Consider the following 10,919-nt stretch of genomic DNA (forward strand, 5'->3'; position numbering starts at 1 on the left):
ATGGTAGCCCCACCTTTCTTCGAGGCGTGACATACGGCAGCTGCCTCGACCTTGCTTTCGTCTCCAACTCTCTCGCCAGATGTGTGAAGTGGTTTCCAGACATTGAGACACATGGGAGTGACCACATTCCCACCTATCTGAACATCAAAGGCTTGTCGTCTACATCAGGCTCACGGAATACCATTCGGACGATTCAATGGGCCAACTTCAAATCTGAGATGGAAGATGCCTGCCGCGAGGGCCTACCCTCTGGGTTAGAGCAAACGATTAAAATGACGATGCAAAACGCCACTCGCATGATGACGATCTCTTCCACGCGAAATGACTTCGACATAGAATTAGAGCGACTTCGAGCGCTTCGTCGCCGGGCGGAACGTCGATATCGACGTACAAAATCAATCCATGACCTTAGGGCAGCCAGGAGGATGCAAAAGAAGATTCAGCGTCGTATGGATAGATTAGCGTCGGAACGGTGGGCAACGTTTTGCCAGACACTCGACCCACGCAAGCCACTGTCTCACATTTGGAAAACGGTGCAAGGTCTGCGTTGCCTTCCGGAACGGCGTTTTCCATTCAAGGCGCTAGCGCTTTTCCAAGGGCGGCAAGACATTGATGTCGCAGAAGACATTTTCTGCGCGGATCGCAGACCGAGCGACTCGTCCAGATCCTCCAGCCCGAGCTGACGTCCCCCATTCCCGTGATTGCCGCATGGACCTTCCTTTTACAATGGAGGAGCTCGAAGCGGCACTAGCTCTCTGCAGGCGCTCATCATCTCCGGGTCCAGATGGTATATCATACAGGGCCTTGTGCTATCTCGGAGAGTCCGCACGGATAGAATTGTTGAGCCTTTACAACTCCTCATGGCAGGAGGGAAATGTTCCTGACGGATGGAAAGTAAGCCGCCTGGTGCCACTCTTAAAGCAGGGCAAATCCCCATTAGAACTCACCTCTTACCGCCCAATAGCACTGGCCAGCTGTGTAGGAAAGATAATGGAACGGATGATCCTTGGCCGCCTGGATTGGTACCTTGAATTTTACAAGATTTATCCGCTTTCCATGGCTGGTTTCCGACGTGACCGCTCTTCCATCGACAGTGTAGTTGATCTCGTTTCATATGTCCAGCACGAAAGGTCCCGTAAGCGTTTATCTGCAGCTTTATTCTTAGATGTGAAAGGGGCATATGATAACGTATTACATGAGGCCATTCTCGACGCTCTTGCGACGGTTGGCCTAGGTGGTCGAGTTTTCTTGTGGATTGCAAGTTACCTGTCTGCAAGATCATTCTATGTGTTAACTGACGATGGCCCAACTACGCGACGCTATACCAGCAGGGGCGTTCCTCAAGGCGGTGCTCTCAGCCCGACGCTATTCAACCTCGCTCTTGTTGGACTTGCTGAATGCTTGCCAACTACCATCAAGATTTCAACATACGCTGACGACATCTGTGTCTGGACTTCGGCAGTCACACGTCCTCAGATACGTGCGCGACTTCAAAGAGCGGCCACTTTGACAGCGAACTACTTGTGTAAACAGGGTCTCAGCATTTCACCTGAAAAATGCGCACTAGTCGCATTTACTCGGAAACCGATGACGCCTTATGTCATCTCAATCAATGGGCGGACCATTTCCTATGTCCGAAACCACAGATTCCTTGGCGTCATTATTGACCGAGACCTCTGTTGGAGCCCACACGTGGCCTACATGAAACGGCGCCTGACAGCTACTTCCCAGTTGTTCAAATACTTGACAGGGAAGACGTGGGGGATGTCAGTAGACGCAATGCTTAAACTCTACAGAGCTCTCTTTCTCGGTTTTTTAAGATACAGTCTACCTGTACTGAACAACACCTGCAAGACAAATATTCGTGTTCTGCAGGCAGTACAAGCTCAAGCACTCAGAGTCTGCCTTGGTTTGCCCAGATGTACGTCAACAGAGGCGACTCTTGCGATTGCTCGGGACCATCCAATGCGAACTCACATTACGGTGGAAGCCCTGAGAACGCACATCAGACATTTTGCACGTGCCCCCTATCACCACCTTGCAGCACTACCTTCAGACAGGCACCAATCATCATTCTCTAAAACTATCAACAAGTACAACGACAAACTTCCCTCGGGCTTCACCGCTGCATCTAAACCATCGATACCCCCTTGGTGTCTTATCAGCCCCACAGTACATCTCAGTGTACCAGGAATCGGAAAAAAGTCTGAACTGTCGTCGCCTGTCCTCAAACAACTGTCTCTGCTTCTTCTGCACGAGAGGTACGCGGACAGTGAACACATTTATACTGATGGTTCCACAAACACCCAGTGTTCGTCTGGTGCTGTGGTTGTCCCAGCAAAAGCTATTACCATCAGCTTCAGGACTGACCACCCGACAACGTCGACATCTGCTGAACTAGCTGCTCTTCGCGCTGCACTCCGTTTCGTCAGTCGGGAGCCACCTCGACAATGGTCCATCTTCAGCGACTCAAAGGCAGCCCTACAATCTGTACTATCAGCTCTGCGTCGCGGGCCATTCGAACAGCTCGTATTCGATATTAGATGCCTACTCCATACATCACAGGAGAAAGGACACCACGTGACGTTTCAGTGGCTGCCAAGTCACTGCGGCGTCACTGGAAACGAAGACGCCGATAATGCCGCTCGGGCAGCTCTTGAAGACGCACAAGAAGAGGCCATACCGCTTTCACGATCCGACGCAGCTAGCAGACTTCGAGTGCTTGCACAGGAGATGACGCTCTCTTCATGGTGCACACCAAACAGCCAGACCAACCAGAGCAACCGTCAATACCACCTGCCCTCTTTGATGCATCTCTATATGCCAACTGGACTCCGCCGAAGCGAGGCGACTCTGCTTTATCGCTTATGGTTAGGGGTGGCTTTCACGAAATCTTACTCATTCCGCATTGGAATGGCCGACAACGCTCTCTGCAATGCCTGTCTTTGCGAGGAGACGCTGCAACACATTCTGTGCGACTGTCCTGAATATAATGTTCAGCGACAGTCCCTGGCATCCGTTCTCGCGCACCTTGACACTAGACCATTGTCCCTCGACACGATTTTCACATGCCGCCGACAGAAGACATCGCAGGTGAAGGCGACGAAGGGACTACTTCAGTTTTTGAAAGAGACGGGATTGGACAAGCGGCTCTGACAGTGTTATCACGTACAATGCCAGATTGATGGACTCTACCGGACGATGTTTGTGTGCTGTGCTATGTGCTCTCTCTCTCTCTCTCCCCCTTCCCCATCTTTCATCGCCCCCATCCCTCTCCCATGTGTAGGGTAGCAAGCCGGTTACGCTAAACTGGTTAACCTCCCTGCCTTTCCTTCTCTACTTTTTCCTTCCTTCCTTCTGCAGGCTCTGTGTTAAGAGCATGCTTGATCTCCATGCCAATTTTGGTATCTTCTTGTGCCCTGACAACTCACTCTTTCCAGATTGATTTATTCCTTTTTATTTTTTATACTTTGGCATCAATATTAAGTGGATTTCGCCCCATCAACCTGAAACCTCTGCTTTTATTATTTATTTCTTGCCTTCACTTGGCTGAGGAGATCTAACAGGAGCTAACAGAGCACCAATTTTTCAGTGTTTCTGTGGACCAAAATATATTCGACTTGTTTTTCAAGATTTAATGAAACGCCACGCCGCTGATGCTGTTCGTTTTAGAGATGGCTTTCCATCCCCTTGCTCACCTAATTCATGGGGTGTCATTAGCGAGCCTAATTATTTTATTTAGGTTATTTAAGAGCCTGTAGAGATTACCTTGCATAAGAAGGGAAAGCTAAAATTTTTTAAGTGCCAGTGATTGCAGAAGATCTAGAAAAATATATAGAAAAAAGAATCCGGGAGTACCCACCTTACGATCGATGGCAACATTAATGCGATTAGCGCTGAAACAATTTAGCGACATACCGTATCGCCGTCGCAGAGTGCTCTTACATGTGAGACGTGTATACAACCTGGTTCCTCTCTCACGCTTCGAATTGAAGATGCAGCGCCATCCAGCGGCGCGGCCGCGAAGTCCGCGCGTGGCGCACATGTGAATGTATATTCGGACATGATTGTCTGAGTATGTATTACGTGCGTATAATTTTGCCGAAATCTGAAGACATCTTTATTGTTTATTGCAACCGAAGAACCGCACATGCCCTGAGCCCGCATACCTAGTCAGTGAAGTTTCATTTCATTTTTATTGCCTTAAAACCCCATTCGGGGTATTACATAAGGGGTGGTTCACATGTGGACACAAGAAAAGGCAGGTGTTACGCTGAATACAAGTCGACGGGAAAGTGGTTTATTGGAGAGGCACACATTTGGTGGCGAATACCCAGTAATTCAAGTTAGCGCGAAGAGTAGTTGATTAAAGAGGCACACAGTCCCAGTGACACATACCAAATGACCCAATTTGGTGTCACGGTTGATTCCCAACTCCGTTCCCTCAGCCCGATGTTGTACCCATTAAAATTGACTACCTAGAGAGCAAAGTTGGCGATGAATCGCTTAGAGAGATCGTCCCCTGATTGTACGGGAAGTTACCAATGAATTCTATTCGCGGCAATACTGTTACATCCATTGTAACAGTTACAGCGACGACGTTGTCCTTCCTTCCATATATATATATATATATATATATATATATATATATATATATATATACACTCTTCCTGCATCTCCTTATAATGTTTCGCGAACAAAAGTCTCGTCTCGTATTTGTTTGCCTCTTCGTCGGTTTCGGCTTTTATTATTGTTCTCTTATCACGTTCTTCTCCCTAATTAGGACGTCGGAAATGGTGTAGCTGAAGAACAAAACAAGCCATATCAAGCAGCGAAGTGAGGCGCTCGCGCGAGGTGACGTTCATACCGAGCCAAGAAACAAGAGGGGGGCTGGGAGGTCGGTTCCCGAATTACAGCCGGATCCTGCGTGTAGCCACCGCGTTCGTCAGAACAATGGGTTCCGTCAGGCGCACACGCGCGATACAGAGAAAAAAAGAAGAGTTACAAAAAAAAAAGATAACATGGGGGAGCACCATGTGCTTGTCTGGCACCTTTTAAAAAGCCTCGCACAGGCGACAACATTACAGCTGCGCAGAAGCTAGGAGCAGCCCCCGGCGGTGTCCCATTCAGGAGCGATGGCGAGACCGGCTCTCGGCTGCCGTGTCTATGTGTGAGTAGCTTGTGCTTGTAAGAGGTATTCATTAACGCTTGCGCACAGTGTCTCCCGAAAGGCCAAGCGTGCGTTACTTTCAGCATGCTTATTCTTTTTTTGGTTATTTTTCCCGAGAACAGAGAGTGGTGCACGCCTGCCTGGTTCTCTCACTTGACCCTGTGGGATATATTCTAAGCTTATCCTGATAAGAATTATCGCTTTCAATTTATTTCATTTCACGCGAGGGATGTTAACAGAGCGAAATTACTATACATATGAAGTAGAATGCTGGTCCCAGGACACTGATAGTCATGAACATTGGTCTTGCGTTTCTTTGGCACTGTTCCTATTGTAACTTGTTTTTCTTAGAAAACCATTCATGTGAGGGTTAAAGATTTGAGTCTAGTAAACGGATTAAAAAAATATGCAGGAACTTCACGGGAGTTGTCCAAGTATGCGTAGGCATTGTACCGCTTTCTCATCTCCAGGCAGGACGGCATCATTATCAATTTCAACAAAGTTTATCCGACTAGTATAAACTCTTATCCCCCCTATAGGTCGTTATCAGCCTTATAGGACTCGTTCCGACCCTTATCAACTCTTATAGGCTGTTATCAACTTAATCACACCTGCTTTCATAATATAAACCCTTATAACGCCTTGTCCGACGTTATAAACCTTATTGGATTCGATCCGAACCTTATCTGTCTTTATCAACTTTATCGGACATGATCCGACCCTCATCAACCATTATCAATCCCTATGATAATTGTTCCAACCATTGTAAGCCCTTATGAGTCTTTAGCACCTTATCCACCACATCGAAACATTATCAATCGTGATGTGACCCCACACAACGCCTCATCACTCCTTTTGATCCTAATCAACTCACTGACTGCTTATCTGTCTGTTGCGCGGCGCAAAGCGTGCGAGCCCTCACAGTTTGGTGGCATTTCGGTCGGTGAAGGAACGCCCCAACGAAAGGCACATCCAGCGATCACCGAAACGCGCGGGAATATAGCGTGCTTAGCATAAAATTTTGGAAAAAAACCGAAATTTTTCAGATGTCTACAAGGCTCTATGCCGCCTCTACGTGTGGTCCAAGAGGTGGCTTTTATTCCACCATCATCAAATCTGTCAACAATGCCTTCATAGAAACTGTTCTCCTTTGACATTTGTTTTGTAGCTCCGGCGCGACACATTCGTGTGGTTCAAATGTACTCACCTGGTGTAAGCATGGGTGCTTGTAGCACCGATGTTTATTCTTTCGTATTTATTCTGTTTTCTTTTTCTTCATGGAGAGCAACCTAAAGTGTTACTTACAGACAGACTGACCAATTGATTTAGTACGTGAGTCGCATAAGAATGCTTACACATTGAATGTGCATGACGCCCAAGAACATATGTTCTTTGTTAACAAGAATACGCTCACCTTGGATTTCAATAGTGGGATGAGGAAGTCGTCCTCACCGTCTCGAAAAAAAGGACACCGTAGCTTATATGTGGATTGACCTTGAACCACTTCTCGTCTGCCGATTTGGATGCCTTCTTCAGCCCACTTGTGTATGGCAAAGTGGCATGCTGCAGCATTTCAAATAGCTATCTGTACCTAGCCTACGCAGACAGAACAGTATATAGCCAGATTCAGTGAGGAACGGAGTGTGTTGATCTCACAATACAAAGCGTACAACTTAGCACGCATCCACGAGGTACGCCACTTCCCTGAGTATATAGCTCTCAATAGCATTCAGCATGTTCCCCCTGATGCCCATTCCTGACAGATCACCCGCAGTATGCTATAGCACCGCGTTGTATCGTACGTATTTTCCATATCAAGAAAGACAGATAAGAAAAAATGCTGGCTCTCCCGCAATCTAGAGTAGATTTAAGCATTAACTGGATACGGGCAGAGAAGATTGGTTGGAGATAATATTGGCCACAATCTTAAAATCGGTGTGATGCATGTTCGCAACCGCACACCCCACCACACCACACCTTACCACGCCATACGGTGCATTGGTCCATATGGAGGTAATAGTTTCCTGTCACAGACAGAATGTCATTGCAAATCTCGTCTCGCCCAAACAGCTATCGGTGGCACGCCAGACGCGTCGCGGAACTCAGGGACCACTGACGTTGAAAAGAACACAGTCAACACTGTCACAGCGCCAAAAGATGACAATCATCTGTGCCCTATATCTACCTTGGGAACGACGCCTATTAGAAATGACAAATAGAACTTCAGCGTACTAAAAGTAATAGGTTCAGCGAAATTGCCAGCAAACACTAGGAAGAACCAGGAACCAATATTTTTTGTAACTTCTTTGGACATTAAGTAGTTTATGTAATGTGGTGTTGTACAAAGGGTTGGGCGCCGAAAGCCACATTTGAGTTTTGACGGGTGCCCGGATGATCCAGTTTTGTTCTCGCAACCATGCCCGGATGTTCTCATTCTATTCTCGTCTTGAGTGCCCGAATAATGGCTCAGGATTTTGGCTCAATATCTCTTGAAAATCGCCGACAAAGACAGCTAAAAACATTTCATGCTTAAAAGCTGTTTATGAACAAACGCATTAAGTATGTTTGTCTAGACTCGCACGAGATTCGGCCCTCTCTAAAGTCACATTGTATCTTGTAAGCGCTATCGGTCGGTAACTTCTCACCGAGGACAGTACTTTTTCCTGTTTCAAAACTGGGACCACAAAAGCTTCCTTCTATGCGGACGGAAGGTGACCGGCAGTCCAGACAGTATTGATATGTGCGAGTAGCCTTAATTGTGTATGAGTGTTGAAGTATTTATTCATACCACGCAAGATTCAATCAGGTGCTAGTGAATAGCTCCAACATCCCGTTAAGGAAGCTCTATGCTCAGCAATGCAGAAGGGATGGTGGTATAGCCCGTTTGGTATGCATGTAGAGTCGAGCGCCTGACGTGCGCCTATTTCGTTGTAGGCGATGAATGCCTCCGAATAAATCTATCGAGCTAGATGCGTGCTTGAATTGCTCACCAAGGGCTTTCGCCGTGCCTTCCAAGCTATTTCGTCGGTCATTCACCAGAGGTAAGGAATAGACCTACTGCCCTGTAGCCTCCTTAAAAGTATTTTTGGTTACCCTGCAGTGCAAGTTGACAAAAACAGTTGCTAAGCCAATCACTGAATCTGTCAAAGAATAGGAGTTCTTATGGATATTGTCATAGCATGGTCCTTTCTTATTGAACAGACAAGCACCAGGAGGCAACAGAATGTTTTGTATTACTTTAACACTCGAGCCACACCGAGACTCACCCCACAGACTGTTGTGGGCATTTAAGTGGCCAACGACAACATAAGTTTCAAGCAGCTCAGTAACGAGGCGGCAGCGTTCTTTCCTGCTGAGGTGAGAATCCGGTACAATGTATATAGAGCAGGCCGTAACTAATTTATTGAATGGAATTGCAGCTAATGATACTGCTTCGAGGGGCGTCTGAGGACTAAATGTTGACAAGCTGCGGACTTGTTGACAACTACTGATGTACTGCCGCCCGGGGTGTTCCCATCATCAAAATCTTTGCGGAAAACAGAATCATCATAATCAATCTATTTTTATGTCAACAGCAGGACGCTGACATCTCCGTGCGATCTCCAATCACTCCTGTCTTGCGCCAGCTTATTCAAACTTGCGTTTGTGAATTTACTGATTTCATCACCCCACCTTATTATCTGCCGTCCTCGACTGGGCTTCCCTTCCTTTGGCCCCCATTCTGTAACTCTAATGGCCCACCAGTTACCTACCTTACGCATTACATGGTCGGCTTTGCTGTATATTTTTTAAAATAATGTCAATTAGAATATCGGCTAACCCCATTTGTTCTCTGAATCATACCGCTCACTTCCTGTTTCGTAACATTTTTTATTCCACCAATTATTGTGCGCTCCTTGACTTGTTTTCGAGCTTCTTCGTTAACCTACAAGTTACTGCCCCATATGTTAGCACCGGCAGAATGCAATGATTGTACACTTTTCTTTTCAGCAACAGCGGTGAGCACCCAATCAGGATTTCCCAATGCCTGTCTTAGGCACTCCAACCCATTTTTATTCTACTGTAAACTTCCTTCTCATGATGAGATTATCCTGTGAGTAATTGACCTAGATAAACGTATCCTTCACATATTCCGCTGGATGAATGGCAATCTTGAACTCTCGTTCCTTTGCCGGACTATTGATGAATATCGTTGTCTTCTGTATATTACTCTTTAACCCCGCTATTACACTGTGCAGGAAAATAGCACATTTTAGAGATAAAGCTGGTTTGCGTGGTTTCGAAAGCGTCTCTTGAACAGAGAGCTATTTTGGATTATACTTATGTAAGGGTTCTTTTTACGTCGTCAACATTATGGAGAAGACTCCCGACATTCCAGTGTAATTTTTGTCTACCGATATTGAAATGGTTTGTGAAAAGTGCGCTTATGAGAGAGAAGTTAGCTCATAGAGCCCTTTCCAGGCACCACGATGCGATATTTGCCCCTTTTTTGAAACAGTTGAGAGAATCCCGTCACTCCTTAGGTGCGATTCGCGCGGAGCTGGACCAGTGCTCCTCTGAACTTTGTGTTCAATCTGAAGGCCTCGTCGCGAGGGACGAATGAAACCTTAGAGGCCACCTGTCCCTAGAGGTCGATGACCCCTTCAAGGATGGCGGAGCAGTGCTGGTTCTAACTACTCAAGGGATTGCGTTCATCGTGTGGTGTTAGGATACTGCTGCTGGGACATCCCCAAATGACACTAAGTTAAGCAGCTTACGTATTGGTTCTAATAGCGGAGTTGCGAAATCAGACAAACGCTAGTGAAAGTTGATGCTTTGTAGCTGGGGCCAAGAGCTCTAGTTAGACATTTGCAACTAAAAAAAGAGAAATTGTTCTTAACGCATTTTCTACTTTCCCATAATGAATGACGCGGAAAAGTGGAAAGCTTTTCATTCTCGCCATACGAAAAAAAGGAAAACTTCATCGGTGTGCCTTCTTTTCTGGGGGCGATGAGGAAGGAGATGGGATAGAGCTATCAATAAATATAGATACAATTTTCGGCCACAGCACCAGCCACCCACCATGGTGCCCAACGGAAAGAACCGGTCCTGCGACCGCGAGCTGTGCGCCACTAGTGTATCCAATATGAGCACCTCAGGGTGGTTACGCCACACGAGAAAAATAGGAACTAAAAGGAAGTAGAGACCACAGGATAGATTGCAAGTGAAAAAGGAACACGAAGATTGAATAAAAGTATGCAAGAGAGGGCAACTGCCGATTTTCCCCGAGTGGGTTAGTCCAGGGGTACAGTCTACGTGGAGTCGAGGCCAAAGTTGTGTGTCGGCTCCGCAGAGGGGTCTTAAAGGTGCAAACACTGAACATCTGTTCAACCTCTTAGGTCCCCCTTTTGCTAAGGCATGGTTACGCCACGCACGTTTGTGGGTCCAGACCCCGTGTGCTGAGGCCCGCGGTGTCGCAACACGCCAAAGGCTTGCTGACGCAGGCGCCTGTGCGGGATTTTCAGGCTTTCCGGGGGTGAAGGAGGTTCACTGAAGAGCGGCACGTACGTACGCATCAGCACGCGCTCAGTGACTAAAGTTGTTCTGATGGCTTGTTTTGAACACTATTACCACTGCGCAGCAGCCCGATGCGCTAAGCATTCAACCACATACTAGCCGGTGACAGAGGTAGGAGAGAAAATAGCTGCATACAATCATAAAACCATACATACATACATACGCACAAACGCAGATAGACAGACAGCTCAAT

This window comes from Dermacentor andersoni, chromosome 8 (genome assembly GCF_023375885.2).
Source record: "Dermacentor andersoni chromosome 8, qqDerAnde1_hic_scaffold, whole genome shotgun sequence".
Classification (NCBI taxonomy): domain Eukaryota; kingdom Metazoa; phylum Arthropoda; class Arachnida; order Ixodida; family Ixodidae; genus Dermacentor; species Dermacentor andersoni.